The following is a 22,038-nucleotide window of genomic DNA, read 5'->3' as shown; positions in this document are numbered from 1 at the left end:
CCAGCCCGTAATTGTCAAGATCACGTCTGGAGCCTTTTTTTTAAAATTGGCATTATATTAGCTATCCTCCAGTCATTTGGTACAGCAGCTAATGTGATAGACCCAGGCCAGTTGGGTACAGCAGAATAGCCCTGTTGTTATCCAGGAAGTGGGCGAGTAAAGCCCGCCCACTGCTGAAGGACCTCCCCTCAGTCTAAGGGGAGGAACCACAGGTCTGTGATACCAAATAAATACAGGTGACAACTAATGAAAAAAACTGGATCAGGAGTGAGGTCATAGGGATAAACGAAGGGAACCTGACGGGGACACTGAGCAGAGCAACCCGGACAACACCCACTGCTCCTCAAAGGTGTGAAGGGAGCCAGCGGACGCCGCCCAGAGGAACTCTGCCCGGATGCGTGAACGGACGGAGGAATGGAAATAGGCCCCACTGTTGCAGGAAATCCCTTTGGCCAACCTCCTCTCCCTGGTTTTGTAAATGGCTAATTTGGCCAGGGCTAAGAGGAGGATAATAAGGAGATTCCGTGACTTTGTGGGGCCACGGATGGGGAGTGCACAGATGAAGAGGTGAGGGGAAAAGTGCAACCAAAAACCTAAGAAGATATTTAAGAGGAGCCGAAATAGGGGCTGCAACCTTGTGCATTCTAGATAAATGTGCGCTAGGGTTTCCTTCATGCCGCAAAAGGGTCAGGTGTTTGGGAGAAGGGTAAACCACGCCAAGTACACGCCTGTGCTCATGGCCCCATGAAGGAGCCGCCAACTGATATTCCCGGCGGGCTTTGGAATCAGGGTGGAGTACAAGATAGCCCACTGCGGCGTCTCACCCTCGAAAGGTGGCAGAAGGTCCCTGCACTTTGTGTCGGGGCGAGACACGAGGGTGAGGAAGTGAAGAGTGTGGAGCACAAGCATGTACAGATGTTTCTTTGGTGCGGTTTGGAACAGAACCGGCTGCAGGTTGTGCAGCCGGCTCGCAGTGAAAAGGTGGGGGTGCCGATTGGGTCCATGGGGCAGAAGCCCGATGAAAAGGTCCACGGGGCCTGGGGTAGAGGGTGGGCGGGGCATGCCCTCTCACAGGACCCTATTGAGTTAGGCCCAAGCAACGGGCGGTAAAGTGGCCTTCACCTCCTGGAGTACGCGCTGGGGAGTGCGAGGTCTGGAGAGCCCCATGCACCGAGCGAGCATCAGGGGATCTAGCCAGTCTCCCCAGTTGTAGTCCAGGAGGTCTCCAACCCTGGTGACTTCTGCCAAGACCAGCCTCTGGCACACTGTGGGGGACTCTGCCACCTGCATACAAAGCTGGGGGTTGTGTAGCAGGGGCTCCACGAGGAGATCAGCTCCCATGGTGGCTGCCACGGACCTAGTCATTGAAAAGCACTTCCAGGTCCAGAGGAGGTCTTGGTAGAAAACCGGCACCTCGGAGAGGTCTCGCGGAAGACCTCTCGGATGGAGATAAAGGAGCTGCCAGTCATATCGGAGCCCTCAGAAGTGGCAGAGGAAGGCGTGCGCCAGTACTCTCCATGCCAGAATACCTGCACCATATAGGAGCCTCTGCAGGGCCTGGAGGCTGAAGACATGGACCTGAGTGTGTAGGCACTTCAGGCCCTGCCCCCCCTCCTCCAGGGGCAGGTGAAGGACCCTTGCAGAGACCCAGTGCAGTTCTGGCCAAAAGAACTCCACTATCGCTGTCTGGAGGTTGGCCAGGAAACCCAGGGCTAGGACCAGGGTGTTGAGCCGGTACCAGAGCATAGACAGGACTAGTTGTCTGAGCACCAGTGCCCTCCCTTGGAGGGAGAGGCACCGGAGTAATCCTGTCCATTTCCAGAGCTCCTCCATCACCCTGCCCTCTAAACCATGCCAGTTCTCCGGCGGAGACAGACCATCCCTATACCCTAGTTCCAGGAGGTCCCGGACCAGATACAGGTTATCAAATATTGTTCGGCCCGGGACGGTGTAGGTCTGATCTGGGTGGGCCCGAGCCTTCCGCTTGCCCCACTTCCCCTACACTAAGGACCAGCCCTCCACGGCATCATCCGGGGGCTGGCTAACAGAGGTCAGGTCGGGGGGCAAGGGTGATGGCTCAGGGACTCGGGGAGGCAAAGGTGGGGCAGCATGTAGGAGGGAGAAGTCTCCCTGGAGCAGACCCTCTCCCACGCCAGGCAGTATCTCTGCCACATCCTCCTCCACAGGCCCTGCCAGATTGCAGACAGCAGAGGCGGGGCTCTCCCGCTCATCTGGGCGAGCTGGGGGGAGTATCCCTTGGGCCCGAGAGGGAGCAGTGGTGGACCGGGAACGAGGAGGGGCAGCTCTGGGCACTGAGCAGCCAGAGGCGTCGGCAATGACCAGGCCAGTGCCTTGCCGGGGCTCAGGGGTCCCGGATGCTCCTCCCTGCCAGGCCAAGGGCCAGTCCTCTGGACATGCCCCATTGCCCAGCAGAGCTAGCACCGGGCCTCCCCAGCAGAATAATGCACCCAGTAGTGGGCTTCCTGGTAGGGGACCAAGAAGAACCCCTCGAGCGCCTCTCCATCATGCACTGCCGGCGGCAGTTGAAGCTGCACTTGCCAGCGGAACAAGAGGACGAGACGGAGGGCAGAGTCTTTACAGCCCAACGGAAGATGGCTGATGACAGAGATAGGGCGACCCAGAGTAGAGAGGGCAGGCAGCAGGGTGGCATTGGGCAGGAAGGGAGGGACAGATGTCAGGATTAAGCACACCCCCAGGTCTTCCAACGGCTCCAGATGGATGAACATGCCCCCCACTGCCAGGCCCATCTCTGCTGCCTCCTGTGCTGTGGTCTCCGATGCTAGGAAGAAGACCACCCTTCCGTACATTTTGGAGGCAGCCACAATGACCGTGGGTCCCACCACCCTCACCAACGCCCACATGTAGGTCTCCACGTGGGGCGAGGTGGGCAACAAGAGGCAACGGACACTGTGCTCCCTGGTCAAGGTGGGGAAGGGGCCCCGGCCGCTATAGATGGTAGTGGAAGCGATGGTCTGAGGAGCAGCGGCAGGTGGGGCGGCTGCCACCAACTGGGTGTATGCCCTGGGGCCGGGGGATGGGCACCCGAGGAGCTGGTGGGGGGAGCAGCAGGGAGGGATGCTGCAGCCAGTAGCAGGATTGCAGCAGTGGAGGTAGCCCCTGCCATGGAGGGCCCAGTTTTTTTAGCGGGGCCCTTACCCTTCTTTCTTCCCTGACCTTTCCCGCCAGCAGGGGGGCTCCCCCTGAATTGGAAGGGGCGAAGGACATGGCAGCAGTGGAGGTCTCCCCAGTGCTCACCGCTGCTGGCGCCCCAGTGGGGCCGGTAGCAGGTGGACCAGCAGCGACGGTTGACGAAGAGGCTTGGGGAATGGGCGCGGGGGCAGGTGGAGGAGGGGCAGTGGAAGCATCATGAGGAGTCTCCCCCACTGTGTCCCCTGCCATAATGAGAGCATGGAGGGGGACAAACAGTGAGAGGAGGCAACCACCCCTCCCCATTAGGCTGCAGGCAGGGAAGGAGGGCGCCAGAAGGGGACGGCTAAATGGATGTGGGGAGCTATCAAGGACTTACGGGGGGGAGAGTGTCAGTCACTGACTCAAAGGGGAATTCTGGCTCCTCTAGCTGCACTAGGGAGTAGGGGAGGATAACAGCATAGGGGAGTGCAGTGAACAAGGGTAAACTCAAACAAAGGAGGGGCACAAGCACTTGGGAGGGGGCATGGGCACACGAAAGGAGTGGCTAATCAGGGCTGGGGGAACCACGGGGTAGGGAGAAGAAAAAAAAAGTCCAGCTGGGAATGGGGCAGAGGGACCAAGGGGCTAGCTTTAGGGCTGTGGTAGGACAATCAGGGTTGCAGATGGAAACGGGCGGGGCAGACAAACGTGGCAAAGGAGAGAGGGTCAGCCCAAAGGGGGTGTGTGTGTGTGCACCCACGAGCACTTGTACAAAAAGCCAATTGTAGCTGGCTGCTGCTGCAGGCCCAAACGATAGAAATGGGCGCGGCAAGCCAGGTGAGCAGCTCAGTCCCAGAGGCAGGAGGTCAAGGTAGATAGAAAACAGTCAGCGGGGGTCATGGAGGGGGCAACAATGGTGGTGGGGGTAAAAGGGGACATGGATGGACTGGAGGCAGGCTCCACGTCACACCTCTGGTGCCCCAAAAACACAGTCCAGATCCCCACCACAAAAGCACAGTCCAAAAAATACTCAGTCCCTAAGTGCTCCCTCCACGGTGGTTTTCAGAGTCTCTTCGTGGTCCTCCAGCAGCAAGTGATCCTCTTCTTCTCCTCCTTGGGGCTCCAGCAGCTCCACAGCAGCAAACACAGCATCTCCAGGTGGTGGTCTGGTGGCCAGGCAGGAGAGACCCTGCTCAGATGATAATGGTGGTGGCGGAGTCCTCAGTAACAAGGGCTGGAGCTGGGGTCCCTCACTCCCCTCCTCTGGGGAGCAGACCAACAGGCCCCCCCACCCAAGGGGCTGTAGGTGGAGTAAAGGCAGCAAGCGAGGGGGGGGGGTTCACTAGCCAGCCACCCAGCCAGCAGATAGCAGAGAAAGGGGGTGGGTGGTGGTGTCTAGCCCAACCAGAGGGGCAGCTGGAGCAGTAACAGCAGCAGTGAGGGCCCAGCGCCTAGCAGGAACAGCAGCAGCAGCAGCAGCCCGCTCTCTCATACCCTCTACAGCAGATTAGCAGAAGGCAGATATACTGGCCACTGGATTAACAGTTTTCTGTTCCCTGACTGACCAGAGCAGGGGCTGCTCCAGGCTGATGAGAACACCTGACTCTAATTAACCTGCAAAGAGTCAGGTGAGGTCATTAAGTTAATGTGACCACTTGACTCTAATTAAGGCCCCACTGATACTATAGAAAGAGCTCAGCCCCAGTCAGGCAGGGGAGAGCCAGGGAGCCAGAGGAGAGGAAGTGTGGCTGAAGAGCTGGTTAATGAAGAAACCCTCAAACCATCGTTAAGGCATCCCTAAGGTAAGGGTGAAGAAAGGAGAAGCAGGAGAGCTATGGAGAAGTGGCCCTGGGAAATGTAGCAACTCTGACGGTGAAAGGTTGTCTGCCAACAGCTGCTACCATTAGGGTCCTCCGGCCAGAACCTGGAATAGAGGGCGGGCCCGGGTTTCCCCCAATCCACCACAACAGGAAACATCTCCTGGGAGGAAAAGTCAAGCACTAGTCAGGACAGGAGGCTAAACTGTTCTGAAATAAGCCCCTAGGGACAACAGAGACTGTGGGAGTTCTCTCAGCAACCTTCTTGCTGGCTGTCATGGTATAATTCCCCACACTGAACCTTAGTGTCCAAAAGATGGGGTACCAGCATGAATTCCTCTAAGCTCAACTACCAATTTAGTACTTGTAGCGCTGTCACCAACCAGGAATTCCAGTGCCTGGTACACTCTGGTCCCCCCAAAATCTTGCCCGGGGACCCCCAAGACCCAGACCCTCTGGATCTCAACACTAGGAAAGTAAACCCTTTCCCACACCGTTGCCTCTCCTAGGCCTCCCCTCCCTGGGTTACCCTGAAAGATTACTGTGATTCAAACTCCTTGAATCTCAAAATAGAGAGGAAAATTCACCTTCCCCCCTCCTTTTCTGTCCCCCTCTCAGACTCTCCCTGAGAGAGAAAGTAATCCTAACACAGAGAGAAATTAACCTCTCTCTCCCCCTTCCCTCCTTTCTCCCCACCAATTCCCTGGTGAATCCAGACCCGGTCCCCTGGGGTCTCACCAGAATAAAAAAAACAATCAGGTTCTTAAACAAGAAAAGCTTTTAATTAAAGATAGAAAAAAACAGTAAAAATTATCTTTGTACATTTAAGATGGAATATGTTACAGGGTCTTTCAGCTATAGACACTGGGAATACCCTCCCAGCCTAAGTATACAAGTACAAAGTAAAATCCTTTCAGCAAAATACAAATTTGAACTTCTTCCAGCCAAATACATATTTGCAAATAAAGAAAACAAACATAAGCCTAACTCGCCTTATCACCTAGTACTTACTATTTTGAATCTATAAAAACCTGTATCAGGGAGATTGGAGAGAAACCTGGTTGCACGTCTGGTCACTCTCAGAACCCAGAGAGAACAACAACCAAAATCTAACTGCACACACAAAAACTTCCCTCTCTCAAGACTTGAAAGTATCCTATCCCCTGATTGGTCCTCTGGTGACAACCAGACTCACTGATCTTGTTAACCCTTTACAGGCAAAAGAGATATGAAGTACTTTCGTTCTATTAACTCTTACTTATCTGTTTATGACACTGGCCGATGATGAAAAGGGCTCAGTAGACTGTAACCCTGGAGAGAGAAGGGCTATGGAGAGGGCCACAGTGAGCCACTGAGGCTAGCATAAACTGCCTAGAAGCGCAGGACCCATAGAAGCAAGGTCAGAGCTCTGCCACACTAATTTAAATGATAGGTTACAGACTAAAGTTAGTAGTTCTGCAATTTCACATTCGAGTTCCTTCAGAATTCTTGTGTGAATACCATCCAGTCCTGGTGACTTATTTATGTTTAGTTTATCTTTTTTTTTTTAAATCTCCTTTGATGACACCTCAATCTGAGACAGTTCCTCACATAGTCACCTAAAATAGTAGTAGAATGCTGCATGATCAAGATCTAGTCAAGATCAGGGTGTCACCGAGCTGGGCTCTCTTGAATTGTACTGCAGTTTTTTTCCTTTGATATCAATGATGATCTGTCTTGTGAATGAACTGCAAGATTTAGCACCATCCTTTTCTTTCTCCCTTTCCCTCCCACACAATCAATTAATGCATCAACAAGGAAGAAGATAAATGAGATTTCAGAAAGAATAATGATGACCCTTTCTGGAACACTCATATGCAGGGTCACCCAATCCATCCCCCATTAAAGTCATTGGAGTACACAAAATATTATTTGACATTTGGGTATTGATTGACATTATTCTAGGTGGGGGAGGTTTAGGTTGGAAATTAGGGAAAACTTTTTCACTAGGAGAGCAGTGAAACACTGGAATGGGTTACCAGAGATCTGGTCTGTTACTGTGGGGAGGTCCAGGGGCGCGAAGAAGGGAATTCTCAGTCAGACATTATTTAAATCTGGATGTCTAGATAACTTGTTTCCAAGAGTTTTGAAAGAGATGTCTGCAGAGTTCGCTGGATCATTAATATTTCTTTAGTGAGTCTTGGAACACAGAGAAAGTTCCAGAAGACTGGAAATAATCTAATATTGTGCCAATATTTAAAAGGGATAAATGGGGTGACCCAAGTAATTACTGGTCTCTTAGCCTGACATTGATCCTGGCCAAGCATGGCTTATATGGGACTCAATTAATAAAGAATTTAATGAAGTTAATATAATTAATGCAAATGTACATGGTTTTATGGAAAATAGATCCTGTCAAATTAACCTGATTTCTTTTTTCTGATGAGATTACAAGTTGGGCTGATAAAGAGATGGATGTTGATGTAATATATTTAGATATCTGGAAGGAATTTGAGGTGGTACCATATAACATTTTGCAAGGATTGGTTCCTGGCCCAACACAACTTAACATTTTTATCAGTGACCCGGAAGAAACATAAAACATGACTCATAAACTTTGCAGTAAATAATGTGGTAAATAATTAAGAGGATGGGATGCTGATACAGAGTTATCTGGATCAATTGTTAAACTGGACATGCAAACAATATTCCTTTTGATATGGCTAAATGTAAATGTTTAGGAACATCTAGGAACAAAGAATTAGGCTGTACTTACAGGATGGGGAACTCTATCCTGTGATTTGGGGGTTGTGGAGATACTCACCTGAACATAAACTTCCAATACAACAGAGGTGAATTCAATCCTTGGATCCCGAAATAAGGGAATCTCAAGTAGGAATAGAAAAGTTGTTTTATGTGTATATTTGGCAGCGTCACTACTGCTGCTCTAATACTCTTCTCTCCACAGCTCAAGAAATTGTACATAAATTGGAGTGGGTTCAGAGAAGAGCCATGAGAATGATTAAAGGATTGGAGAAATGCCATATATTGATAGACTCAAGGAGCTCAATCTATTTAACTTAACAAAGGTAAAGTTAAGGGGTGACTGTCAGAAAAGTTTTGTTTTGTTTTGTTTTGCTTTGTTTTGTTTTTCCTTCTAAAAACTCTCTTCAGCTAAAGGAAAAGAGGCTAGAGAATGTTGTTAGAATAAAAGTGTTACTTAATACTCTAAATTTCAAATGCTTTTAAGGAGCTGAGCTCCCATTTAGACTAGGACTGAATGGCTAGGCAACAGTTTTGCAGAAAAAGACCTAGGGGTTACACTGGACGAGAAGCCAAATATGAATCAACAGTGTGCACTTGTTGCCAAGAAGGCTAATGGCATTTTGGCCTTTATAAGTAGGGGCATTGCCAGCAGATAGAGGAACATGATCATTCTACTCTATTTGAAATTGATGAGGCTTCATCTGGAGTACTGTGTCCAGTTTTGGGCTCCACTTTATAAGGAGGATGTCGAAAAACTGGAAGGAGTCCAGTGGAGGGCAACAAAAATGATTAGGGGGCTGGAGCACATGACTTATGAGGAGAGGTTGAGGGAACTGGCATTGTTTAATCTGCAGAAGAGAAGAATGAGGGGAGATTTGATAGCTGCTTTCAACTACCTGAAAGGGGGCTCCAAAGAGGATGGATCTAAACTGTTCTCAGTAGTACCTGATGACAGAACAAGAGTAATGGTCTCAAGTTGCAGTGGGGGAGGTTTAGGTTGGATATTTGGGAAAACTTTTTCACTAGGAGGGTGGTGAAGCACTGGAATGGGTTATCTAGGGAGATGGTGGAATCTCCTTCTTTAGAGGTTTTTAAGGTCAGGCTTGGCAAAACCCTGGCTGGGATGATTTAGTTGGGAATTGGTCCTGCTTTGAGCAGGGGTTTGGACTAGATGACCTCCTGAGGTCCCTTCCAACCCTGATATTCTATGATTCTATGATTCATTTTCAAAAATGCCCCAATACTTTCCTAGAGGCACCTAAATATCTTTAAAACTTGGCCTTAGTAACTTTGGAGTCTAAGGACTTCTTTAAGCTTTTAGCACTACAGCAATATAACTGCAGCCTAGTCCATATCTTATTAGGGATCCTTCAGCATTAGCATGTGCCATCTTGCTACTATTAAGACAATAATTATTTTGAGCTGTATTTTAAAATGTTGCTTTCCTCTAGTTTCAATCCTGAAAAGTGACCCAACTAGGCAGACTTTTCTGTCTTGAAGTTCTCAGACTATTTTTAGAGCACATGGACTGTACATCAGCAGAGAGATTGTGTTGTGGAAGGTTCCTCTCTCATTTGTGATCCTCTGCCTGTCCACCTAGACAAAATTATGGGGACTATCCACATTGCCATTCAACATCACATAACATCTCTACACAAGCTACAGAAATTGTTCATATGGCAATGTGATATTAGGATAGCATTAGTAACTGGATCAGTGTGAAATAAACAGTTCTAAGATGACATGCATCATTGCACCTGCAGTATAAGGTGTTTTTTATTTTTATGTTGTCTGCTCTAATATATATAGAATTGCTGAAAGAATGAAAAAGTGAAAGACTGTCAGGACATCCATCCCTATGGTAGCTGAAATTCAGATACAGAAAATCTCTGCAACACTGAATTCCTCCAAAGTTCTGTCCCCAGTCGGAATGAATTGCTCCTTAACCATTAAAAGTTACACTCTGGCAATTAATTCCATAGGATAAAGAGCCAAGAAAGTGGCTAGAAACTTTTGTCTTTCATTCAGTTCAGATTCACAGGCAAATAAAATGGATTTGAAATTGTTTAAGGGAACAGATCCCCAGCTGGTGTAAATCAATAGTAGCTCCGGTGGAGTCAATGAGGCCTGATTCCCAACTGGTGAAAAGTGACATAGCTTCATGATCATCTTAGGGCCAATCTCCAGCTCATGTAAAATGAAATATGCCCATTGAAATCAAAGGTCCACATCTCTACTTGGTATGAAGAGCCCTAACTACTCGGAACTCAATGGAACTGTATCAATTTACTCTATTTTAGGAAATTGTTCTGAGCTTTTAATGTTTGCCTCTGGGTACCTCTTAGTGACCAACATCAAACACCCAGAGCAGTCTGAGCTGTGGGTTCCTCTGGAGGCTTCATCCCAAGAGCTGCTGACAAAATGTAGGAGGAAAAACAATCTCTACTCCCCCAGAGCTGTTTTTGTGACATTAATGAAGGAACTGGGGCTCTAGTGCCACTGGGCTCTGAGCTATTGTAGGACACATGTCTATGCTACCAATATATATTCTATTCGGCAATCTTCTTAGGATGTTGTATGGGACTCAGCCCTGTCTTGTTTTTAACCAAAGATCCTTGCAGGGATGCTGCCATTGTATGAGATCCAGGCTGGGTACTCTTCCCCTTCTGTGGGGTTAGAGTCAGCTAGGGAAGGTTGTCAAGGTGGATTGTTCCTGAGATGAGATCAGAGCCGGGCCCACTGCCCTGGAGACCAGATTCAGCTATTTAGCTCCAGGCAAGGTACATCCTGGGCTATGACTGTGTCTGAATCCTGCACAAGCCAGAATCAATTTCAGAGATGGGAGGGGCTTTCAGTCCCCAATCCCATTCAGTCCTTCACATTTCAGCCAAGCCTGCCCAAGGAGGAGAGCACCCATCTGTGGAGTGGGTCCCTGTCTGCTTGGATCTGCAGAGAGACCCAGTAACTCAAGAAATATTGTGAAGGGACTGAGAGACAGCAGCTTGATAACATAGTGACGAGGCATTACTGACAGGTGCACAGACAGACAGTGACTGAAGAATCCTGGCAGTGGACTGTCCAGTGCTTCAGAGGCTGGCAAACATTTCACAAAGACCAACGCTGTAAGTCTGCTATTTCAGTTAAATATGTTTGGGTGCTAATATACTGCAGCAATGTAATACTAGAACTATGAGTTACAATTGGAACTCTTTGAAACCTTTACTATCATTCAAGCAAACATCTAGAGCTGCTCATTTTTTTCCAGCATAAAAAAATCCTATTTTAGTTGAAATTGTAGAGACCAAACATTTTTTTGGTTTTGTGAATCAAGAACCAAACTATTGCTCTTAAAAAATGCTGAAAACTTAAAAACTGTCACAGTCTTTTTTGAAAAAAGAAAAAGATTTTTCCAATATATACATTGATTTTAAGGATAGGACAAATCTATCATAAAAATGTTTTCAATTTAAAGTCCACTTTTCCTTTGAAATGATTTAAAAAGAAAATAGCTGATTTCCTCAGATTAGAAACTAATAATTAAGCCAGTGGGCCAACACTGATATTGTCCAATATCAAATTTATTGCTGTTTCAATGAGATTTGTGCAGGATGGTAAAACTGAGAAAGTGGAAATATTAGTATCCTCAGACTATGTTTTATACATGAAGTCACCTTTAAACTGTGGCACAGAGCACTGAAGGCCCCAGACAAAGTCTGTCTCTGCTCAATGACATAGAAGAGGGCAAAGTGGCTAGACCTCAGATCTCCTGTTCTAGCACCGTATCCTCTGTCTCACACTGATGCCTGCTAGCCAGAAATACTCAGGTGGAGAGCACACAAACATAGTAAGACACTGCTTATGTCCCAGAGAGTTTACAACTTAAGTGGACAGGACAGAGAAAGGGAGGGAGAGGAAACAGAGGTATGAGCAGGGTAAGTAACTGGCTCAAGGTAACACAGCAGGTGTATGGAAGAACCAGGAATAGAAAATAAGTCTCCTGATGGCAACTGAATGGCCAAGGCCAGATATACAGTCACAGAGGAGAATTACACAACACAAATGTAGCTGAGCAATGCTATTAGCCCCCCACCACACAGAGATGGAAATGTAGCTGGGATTTGGTGCCACAGATCAGTTTTTGAAACAGGAAGGAGGCTGTCTATGTGGTGTTGCTGTGGAATTCTTTCAACTGAACTTCATTGGGGACGCTTTCTGAGTTCATAGATTTTTAAGGCCTAGCTTGAGAAAGCCCTGGCTGGGATAATTCGGTTGGGGATTGATCCTGCTTTGAGCAGGGGGTTGGACTAGATGACCTAGATTCATAGATTCATAGATTCCAGGGTCAGAAGGGACCAATGTGATCATCTAGTCCGACCCCCTGCACAAAGCAGGCCACAGAATCCTACCCATCCACTTCTATAACAAACCCCTAACCTATGCCTGAGTTATTGAAGTCTTCAAATTGTGATTTGAAGACCTCAAGCTGCAGAGAATCCAGCAGCAAGTGACCCATGCCCAACGCTGCAGGGGAAGGTGAAAAACCTCCAAGGCTTCTGCCAATCTGCCCTGGAGGAAAATTCCTTCCCGACCCCAAATATGGCGATCAGCTAAACCCTGAGCATGTGGGCAAGACTCACCAGCCAGCACTCAGAAGAGAATTCTCTGCAGTAACTCAGATCCCATCCCATCCAACATCCCATCACCAACCACTGGGCATACTTATCTGGCGATAATCAAAGATCAATTGCCAAAATTAGGCTCTCCCATCATACCATCCCTTCCATAAACTTATCAAGCTTAATCTTAAAGCCAGATATGTCTTTTGCCCCCACTACTCCCCTTGGAAGGCTGTTCCAGAACTTCACTCCTCTAATGGTTAGAAACCTTCGTCTAATTTCAAGTCTAAACTTCCTAGTGTCTAGTTTATACCCATTCATTCTTGTATCTACATTGGTACTAAGCTTAAATAATTCCTCTCCCTCCTTAATATTAATCTCTCTGATATATTTATAAAGAGCAAGCATATCCCCCCTCAGCCTTCTTTTGGCTAGACTAAACAAGCCAAGCTCTTTGAGTCTCCTTTCATATGACAGGTTTTCCATTCCTCGGATCATCCTAGTAGCCCGTCTCTGAACCTGTTCCAGTTTGAATTCATCCTTCTTAAACATGGAAGACCAGAACTGCACACAGTATTCCAGGTGAGGTCTCACCAGCACCTTATATAATGGTACTAACACCTCCTTATCTTTCCTGGAAATACCTCGCCTGATGCATCCTAAAACCACATTAGCTTTTTTCACTGTCATATCACATTGGTGGCTCATAGTCATCCTGTGATCTACCAATACCCCAAGGTCCTTCTCCTCCTCTGTTGCTTCCAACTGTATATCTAAAATTCTTATTATTAATCCCTAAGTGCATGACCTTGCACTTTTCCCTATTAAATTTCATCCTATTACTATTACTCCAGTTTACAAAGTTGTCCAGATCTTCCTGTATGATATCCCGGTCCTTTTCCGTGTTAGCAATACCCCCCAACTTTGTGTCATCCGCAAACTTTATTAGCACATTCCCACTTTTTGTGCCAAGGTCGGTAATAAAAAGGTTAAATATGATTGGTCCCAGAACCAATCCTTGAGGAACTCCACTAGTAACCTCCTTCCAGCCTGACAGTTCACCCTTCAGTATGACCCATTGTAGTCTCCCCTTTAACCAGTTCCTTATCCACCTTTCAATTCTCATATTGAGTCCCATCTTTTCCAATTTGACTAATAATTCCGCATGTGGAACCGTGTCAAATGCCTTACTGAAATCGAGGTAAATTAGGTCTACCGCATTTCCTTTGTCTAAATAGTCTGTCACCTTCTCAAAGAAGGAGATCAGGTTGGTTTGGCATGATCTACCTTTAGTAAAACCATGTTGTACTTTGTCCTAATTACCATTGACCTCAATGTCCTTAACTACTTTCTCCTTCAAAATTTTTTCCAAGACCTTACATACTACAGATGTCAAACTCACAGGCCTATAGTTACCCAGATCACTCTTTCTCCCTTCTTAAAGATAGGAACTACATTAGCAATTCTCCAGTCATATGGTACAACCCCTGAGTTTACTGATTCATTAAAAATTCTCGCTAACAGGTTTGCAATTTCATGCGCCAGTTCCTTTAATATTCTCGGATGAAGATTGTCCGGCCCTCTGATTTTGTCCCGTTAAGCTGTTCAAGTATGGCTTCTACCTCAGATGTGGTAATATCCACCTCCATATCCTCATTCCCATTTGTCATCCTTCCATTACCCCGAAGCTCCCCATTAGCCTTACTAAAAACTGAGGCAAAGTACTTATTTAGATATTGGGCCATGCCTAGGTTATCCTTAACCTCCTTTCCATCCTCAGTGTGTAGCGGTCCCACTTCTTCTTTCTTTGTTTTCTTCATATTTATTTGGCTATAGAACCTTTTACTATAGGTTTTAATTCCCTTTGCAAGATTCAACTCTACTTGGCTTTTAGCCTTTCTCACTTTATCCCTACATGTTCTGACCTCACTAAGATAGCTTTCCTTGCTAATCTCACCCTTCTTCCACTCCTTGTAGGCTTTCTGCTTTTTCTTAATCACCTCTCTGAGATGCTTGCTCATCCAGCTTGGTCTACAACTCCTGCCTATGTTTTTTTTCCCCTTTCTTGGGATGCAGGCTTCCGATAGTTTCTGCAGCTGCGACTTAAAGTAATTCCAGGCCTCTTCCGCATTTAGATCCACAAGTTCTTCAGTCCAATCCACTTCCCTATCTACTTTCCTTAATTCTTTAAAGTTAGCCCTTTTGAAATCAAAAACCCTAGTCCCAGATCTATTTTTGTTTATCCTTCCATCTAGTTTGAACTGAATTAGCTCATGATCACTTGAACCAAGGTTGTCCCCTACAACCATTTCTTCTATGAGGTCCTCACTGCTCACCAAAATCAAATCTAAAATGGCATCCCCTCTTGTCGGTTCTTCAACTACTTGGTGAAGGAATCCATCAGCTACCACATCCAGAAAAATCTGATCCCTACTATTCTTGCTAGCACTTGTACTCCAGTCTATATCTGGGAAGTTAAAGTCTTCCATGATCACACATTTCCCATTAGTGTTTACTTCCTTAAAAACATTAAAGAGGTCTCTATCCATATTCAAATCAGATCCCGGTGGTCTGTACCACACCCCAAGCAATTTCTCAGGGGAGGCTCTAGTAGCTTTCTTTCCCAGTGTGATTTTTGCCCAGACAGACTCTGTCTTGTCCATTTCATCACTTCTATTTCTTTACAGTTAACCTCCTCATTGATGTACAATGCTACTCCACCACCTTTGCCTTTATTTCTATCTTTCCAAAATAGCACATAGCCTTCAATACCTGTACTCCAGTTATGACTACTATTCCACCACCTTTCTGTTATCCCTATAATATCCAGTTTCACTTCCTGCACCAGTAGCTCTAGTTCCTCCATTTTGTTCCCTAGGCTCCTCGCATTAGTGTACAGACATCTTAATTTTTGCCGTTTGGCTTCACTCACATTCTGTACCCTGTTAGGCACGGACATTCTACCACCAACATCACCTGTTAGTCTGTTATCTACACTACCCTTCCTCCTTATGCCAATTCTTCTGTCCATGGCTGTATCCCCTCTTACTTTGTTTACTTCCCTCTCAAGGTTAAATTCCGGTGTGGAGATCTCCTGAACATCTCCCAACCATCTCCCCCAAATTTCTAGTTTAAAGCTCTCTTAATCAGGTCGGAGAGCCTCCATCCTAGAAGTCTATTTCCCTCCTTGCTCAGGTGAAGTCCATCCCGAGAGAACAGTCATCTGTCCATAAATGCTTCCCAGTGGCCGTACATCCCAAAGCCCTCCTTATAGCACCACTGCCTGAGCCATTTGTTGATCGCCATAATCTTGTCACACTTTTGTCGCCCTTCTCTAGGAACCGGCAGAATCCCACTGAAGATCACCTGAGCCTCGATTTCCTTAAGCGTCTTCCCCAGTCTGGCATAGTCTCCCTTGATACATTCCAGAGAGTATCTAGCCGTATAATTCGTTCCCACATGAAGGACAATCAACGGATTCTTCCCTGCTCCCGCTAGTATCCTTTTCAGCTGCAGCTCCACATCCTGTATCTTAGCATCCGGCATACTCCTGAAGTCTCTTCCAATCCTAATATTCTAAGATTCTATTATTCCATGTCATAACTCCTCAGAAGCTGGAAATCAGGCATTAGCTTTTCAATACATTACCTCCACATCCAAGTTTGCATATTTCCCCAATGGTGGAAATATCTCAGCTAAATCATTGGGGTTGGAGGTGCTTTGCCCCATCCTTCACACTGCATTTTATTAAGCCACATCCTGAGCCAGATCTTTGGATGGTGTAAACTAATACAGTTCCATTGACACTAAGGGACCCATGTCAATTTGCACATATATGATAACTCACGACTCCTAGTTAAGAGCAGTGATAAGCACTGTTCATCGTTGACACTCACATCATGAGATACTGCAGAGTGGAATCAGTGGTACTCCCTCTCTCACTGTAATCCCCACCACTATCTTAGTGCTCCTCTCCACAGCCATTATACAATGAACTGAGAAAGAAAATGTCCAACCGAACCACCCTGACTGAGTTCCTTCTCCTGGGATTCTCTGACGTTCAAGAGCTGTAGATTTTGCACTTTGTGGTATTTCTAGTGATTTACCTGGTAGGCCTGATGGGGAATCTTCTCATCATTGCAGCTGTAGCCCTTAACCACCATCTTCACACCCCTATGTACTTCTTCCTGATGAATCTGTCCACTGTAGACCTCGGCTCCATCTCTGTCACCACCCCCAAATTGATGATCAATTCCCTCATGAACACCAGGGTGATTTCTTATCCTGGATGTGTCGCCCAAGTCTTTCTCTTCGTAGTCTTCATTGCACTTGATATTGCCTTACTCACCATCATGGCGTATGACCGATACATAGCCATCTGCCAACCACTGCACTGTGAGAGAGTGATGAATGGGAGAGCTTGTGTCCAAATGGCAGCCAGTGCCTGGATTACTGCAATTGTCTACTCTGCACTGCACACTGGGAACACCTTCAAGTTATCCTTCTGCCAGTCCAATGTCATCAATCAGTTCTTCTGTGAAATCCCCCAGCTACTCAAGATCACCTGCTCTGACTCGTACCTCATTGAAATTGGGCTTCTTGACTTCAGTGCATTTTTATGTTTAAAATGCTTTGTTTTTATTATTGTGTCTTATGTTCAGATCTTCAGAGCAGTGCTGAGAATCCGCTCTGAGCAGGGCCGGCGCAAAGCCTTCTCCACCTGCATTCCTCACCTCACTGTGGCCTCTTTGATGTTTTTCACTGACATCTTTGCCTACGTGAAACCCACCTCCACCTCAGCATCAGGTCTGGACCTTGCGGTGGCTGTTCTCTACTCCCTGGTGCCTCCAGTGATGAATCCGATCATCTACAGCATGAGGAACAAGGAGATCAAAGCTGCATTAAAGAAACTGATTGTGAGGAGGTTATTCACCAAGAATTAAAATGTCCATCATTGGTACTTGACTGAGATTTCATTCTGAGCTTCTTTATGAATATAATCAACTGATGACAACATTGTCTCCTTGAGAACATAGGGTGCCATCTGTTTATGAATTTAAAAAATCTGGACTAATTGCACTGAAGTTAAATGAGATAATTTAAAATTACACCAGTGTAAATAATATCAGAATCTAAATATCAATCCATAAATGTACACACCTATCTATATGCCTTATACTGCTAACATCACCTTGCTATCTGAGCATGTTGCACAGAATATGAATAGCCATAGCTAAGTCTCTAGTGGACTTCATTAACTTTCTTGTGCTTCTCCTTTTTTGGGATAAAAAATGTGGTTGGGCTATGAGAGGTTTGGCTTGTTTGTTTGCTTGTTTCTTTTTCATGTTGTGTCATTTTATAGATTCATTGGTTGATTTGTTTCTTTATTCCAGCTGACTTTAGTGGGGTTGGCAGGGTGGAATATGTTTGGTTAATGTGGATATCCATTCATTTTGCCATCTATTCAAGGTGTCAATATCATAATATCTTTGAAGGGGTTTTCTGGGAGACTTGGAGTTTTCTTTCCTCAATGATGAAGAATTAAAAATACTTCCTGTAGGTGTGTTAATAGTTGAGTTCCTGTTTAAATTATTGTTTTAATGCTTATGGGATTTTATTGTCTTATGTATGATGTGCTAGGGAACTTACATCCTTATATAATTATGTGTATTATCTTTTTTATTTAAATAAATAAATACTGTCTTCTTCTTGCTATGGTGGAAAGGCATTTCGGAAGAGAAAGCTATTGCAATGTTTCCTAAAGATGAACTCAGTCTGAGTAATAAACCCAGATTTTTATCCTACTGAACTACTGCAGTGATCAATCTGGAATTGCTCTTATGTTTTTTTCTTATGTTACGCTTTGTTCTTACAGTGGTAAATAAATAGTACTTTGTATGGTGAAGGCTGGGCTAGTCACTCAACTTACTACTGGTCACAGTTCCTGTGGGGAGAACTGCAGGTACTAAGCATGGTGGGAGAAATAATGGTGGGTGCACAAATTGCTGTAGCCTGGGACCCAGTTTGAGAAGGAAAATCTTGTGATTCAACTCTAAAAGAGGGACAAGCACAAGATGGCGACATGGGGGTTTGCATTCAAAGACCAGAGCACAATGCAGAGGTTATTCTAACCTTGTAACCATTAACACATGAGATTTAGCCATTTGCTTCAAAGGGTAGATTGGGATTTGGCCAATGGCCTCTCAGCCACACAAGGATCCAATTGTGTCTAGATCATAGAAATTGGCTGCATTGATATTGTTAATAGTATTTATCATTTATTAAACCATGTTTGTTCATGGTTGTGTATACTGCGTATGTATTTAAAACTCAGCTCCTTTGAATATTCTGAACTAAGGTACTAATGTTGAAAAACTCATAAGCAAGTGCTTAACTTTAAATATTAGAGAAGACCCATTGAAGTTTTACAGCTAAACCTATGTTGTTGGGTTTGTTTGGTTTTTTTTGGGGGGGGAGGCGGAGCTTTTCGGGTATGGATGTGATTTTCAGCTGGGCTTATCATAATTAGATAATCAACTCTTAGGTATTGGCTATTACCCAAAGTCACTAAATATGCCAGTGGCAAAACAAGGCGCCAAGGCCCATGGGAATTACAGGCCTAAAAACCTTTGAGGACGTGGACCTGAATCAAGTTCCTCTGAATTCATACCTAGTGCACTAACTACATCACCTTCCTTTTAAATTCCAGCCTAAATATTTAATTTGCATGTGCAAATATGGTGTAATTTGTGTTGCAGAAAAAAGTTACATTTGCAAATATGACTCCAAACATTTCATATATTGTCTTCATAACAAGAAGACATCAAATACAAGCATGGATGGATCCTTAAAATGACCTGGAGGTGTTACACAACATACTGATGTATTGTATGTCTGTCATAACATTTTTCCCAGATCTGGACCTTAGCATCCAAAATATGGGTGTTAGCATGAAAACCTCCAAGCTTAGTTACCAGCTTGGACCTGGTAAAGCTGCCACCAGCCAGGGATTTATACAGTGCCTAGCTCACTGTGGTCCCCCCAAAACCTTCCCTGGGGGACCCCAAGACTCAGATGCCTTGAGTCTTACAACAAAGGGAAATAAACCATTTCCCTTCCCCCTCCTCCCCTCCAGGTGTTCCCTCCCTGGGTTCCTGGAGAGATATACAGAAGCAAGCTCCGTGAATCTAAACAGAGGGACTCCACCCTCCCTGTTTTCAGTCCTGGAAAACACAAGTACCGAGAGAGCTAATCTTTCTTCCCCTTCCTCCCCCAGAGGGTATGCAAAGTCAGGCTTAGTAAATGTAACACCAAGAGATTTTCCCCCTGACTTCTTCCTCCCACCAATTCCCTGGTGAGCTGCAGACTCAATTCCCTGGAGTCACCACTAAAGAAAAACTCCATCAGGTCTTAAAAAGAAAGCTGTATATAAAAAGAAAGAAAAGGACAAAAAAAATGGTCTCTCTGTATTAAGGTGACAAATACAGGGTCATTTGCTTAAAAGAAAAGAATGAATAAACAGCCTTATCCAAAAAGAATACAATTTAACACATTCCAGCAACTACACACATGTAAATACAAAAGAAAACAATATAAAACTATGGTCTTACTATCTTTGTACTTACAACTTGGAAACAGAAGATTAGAAAGCCAGGAGATAAAAAAATCACTCTCATAGTCAAGAGGGCACAGACACAAGACAAAGAACAAAGAACTCACGCACAAACTTCCCTCCATTCAGATTTGAAAAAGTCTTGTTTCCTGATTGGTCCTCTGGTCAGGTGTTTCAGGTCACTGGTGTTACCCCTTTACAGGTAAAAGAACATTAACCCTATCTGTTTATGACAATGTCCCAGTTTTGAACTCATCCCTACATAACCTACCACATTTGATTGGCAAGAATTGTCCATTTTGATGGATATCACAGTCTCCTTGGAGAGAACATGAAGTGACTGGGACTGGGAGATTGAACTAGCCTCTCTCACTTCTGAGATGTTCCCTTCAGATCAGGACTGGTCCTTGGTCTCTGCTGACGCTGCTCATATGGGGTTGATGATTCCAGTTTGGATGTTGGGTGAGCACACTCATGACATGCCAAGGAGATGATGCACAACACCAATCTTTTTACTTGTATTTCTAGTACTTTCGTTTTATTCCCCATATCTCTCGTATTAGATGTCTGTTAGATTTCCCCTCTGTGGTCCCTCTTGTGTCTCCTTTGTTCATGATGAGATGGCCCATGTTTCTCCCAGATCTCAACCCTTCACCCAGGTCTTCATGTTCTAGACTGCCTCTGGGATTTTGTTTCCTGCCCCATTCAAACTTAGTTTAAAGTCAGCCTCACTAGGTTAGCCAGTCTGTAGCCAAAGATACTTTTTATCTTTCTTCAATAGATGGACCCCAACTCTGCTCAACAGTCATTCTTCTCAGAACAATATTCCATGGCTGAGGAAGCTGAAGCCCTCCTATGACACCTTCCACGCAGCCAGGCATTCACCTCTTGGATGTGTCGGTCTCTGCCTGGACTCCTATCCTCATCTGGGAGGATCAAAGATAACACCACTTGCCCCCAGCTCCTTCACCCTCACTTCCAGAGCCCCGTAGTCACAGATGATCTGTTCAGGCTCATACCTCTCAGATACCATTACTTCCTGCTTTGATGTAGCAGTAGTAGTTAGAGGGGTGGATGATCCTCAAGAATCCTTTCATAATGTCTCAGATACGGGCCTCTGGCAGACAGTACACCTCCTGGGAAGCCAGGTCAAGCAGGCAGATGGCCAGAGTCAATAAAGTGACCCTTCCAGTCAAGGCAGCATGTCCTATTGCTCAGAGTCAATAAATTTGACACACTCTGTGAAATTGTGTGGCATCTTGGCCCATTGGGGAAGTGACGCACCACTCAGGGGTGTGTGGTGCCCAGAGTAGGGGGACTCAGGCCTTTTCTTTTTCTCCAAGTACCATTCCAGGGCCCTAATGGTGTTCAGTGTACTCACCATTGAGTCAGTGGGCATCCTCCTGAAACACGCTGACTGATTCCCCAGTTCACTCACCAGAGAACAGTATACATCCCCTGGGCTGCTTCCTACCCTTTCTCCCCCAGCGATGCTCTATGACTCCCCTGGATCTTTGGGATCCTCAAGTGGCATAGCTTCTGTTGGCGCAGACCCTTCTCTAGGCTCCTCAGGCAGTCTGGGGTCCATCTGAAGCTCTGCATCCTGCAGATCTGTATCTGGAGCCTGTATCAGCTCCCTGGAGACAGCCTTCAGTCTGCATCCTTCTGCTTCAGCAGTCTACCCACACTGAGTTGGGCTGCTTCCTTTTATACTCTGCCTCCAGGCTGAACATGCCCAGCAGAATGAGAGAGCCGGGGCTTCCTTAGCCTGAAAAGCACAATTAACTAGTTAGGGGCTGGTTCAGGGTAGGTACACCCCATCACACCTGCTCAGAAGCCTCACCAGTGAAAGTTTATTACCCAATTCGCCACTTCTATAAAGGAAAGTCGACGTGCACCAGCTTCTGAACACTGAGAAGATTCTCCAAGCACTTCAAGCAAAACACAGTTTTAGGTAAAACATAAAACAGATTTATTAACTACAGAAAGATAGATTTTAAGTGATTATAAGTAATAAATGTACAGATGAAAATTGGTTAACCAAGAAATAAAAGCAAAATTACAATCTGAGTTCTACAAACAAGTAAGAATTTGACTC

General features: G+C 45.7%; 1 pseudogene; it reads left to right on the top strand.

Moving 5' to 3' along the window:
• Positions 1-16,335: 16,335 nt before the first annotated feature.
• Positions 16,336-17,271, top strand: LOC127031228 (olfactory receptor 14C36-like; annotated as a pseudogene).
• Positions 17,272-22,038: the final 4,767 nt, after the last annotated feature.

The sequence above is a fragment of the Gopherus flavomarginatus genome, chromosome 11 (assembly GCF_025201925.1).
Source record: "Gopherus flavomarginatus isolate rGopFla2 chromosome 11, rGopFla2.mat.asm, whole genome shotgun sequence".
NCBI classification, from domain to species: domain Eukaryota; kingdom Metazoa; phylum Chordata; order Testudines; family Testudinidae; genus Gopherus; species Gopherus flavomarginatus.
The sequence above is the reverse complement of the archived record's forward strand: the minus strand, read 5'-3'. Positions and strand labels throughout refer to the sequence as shown.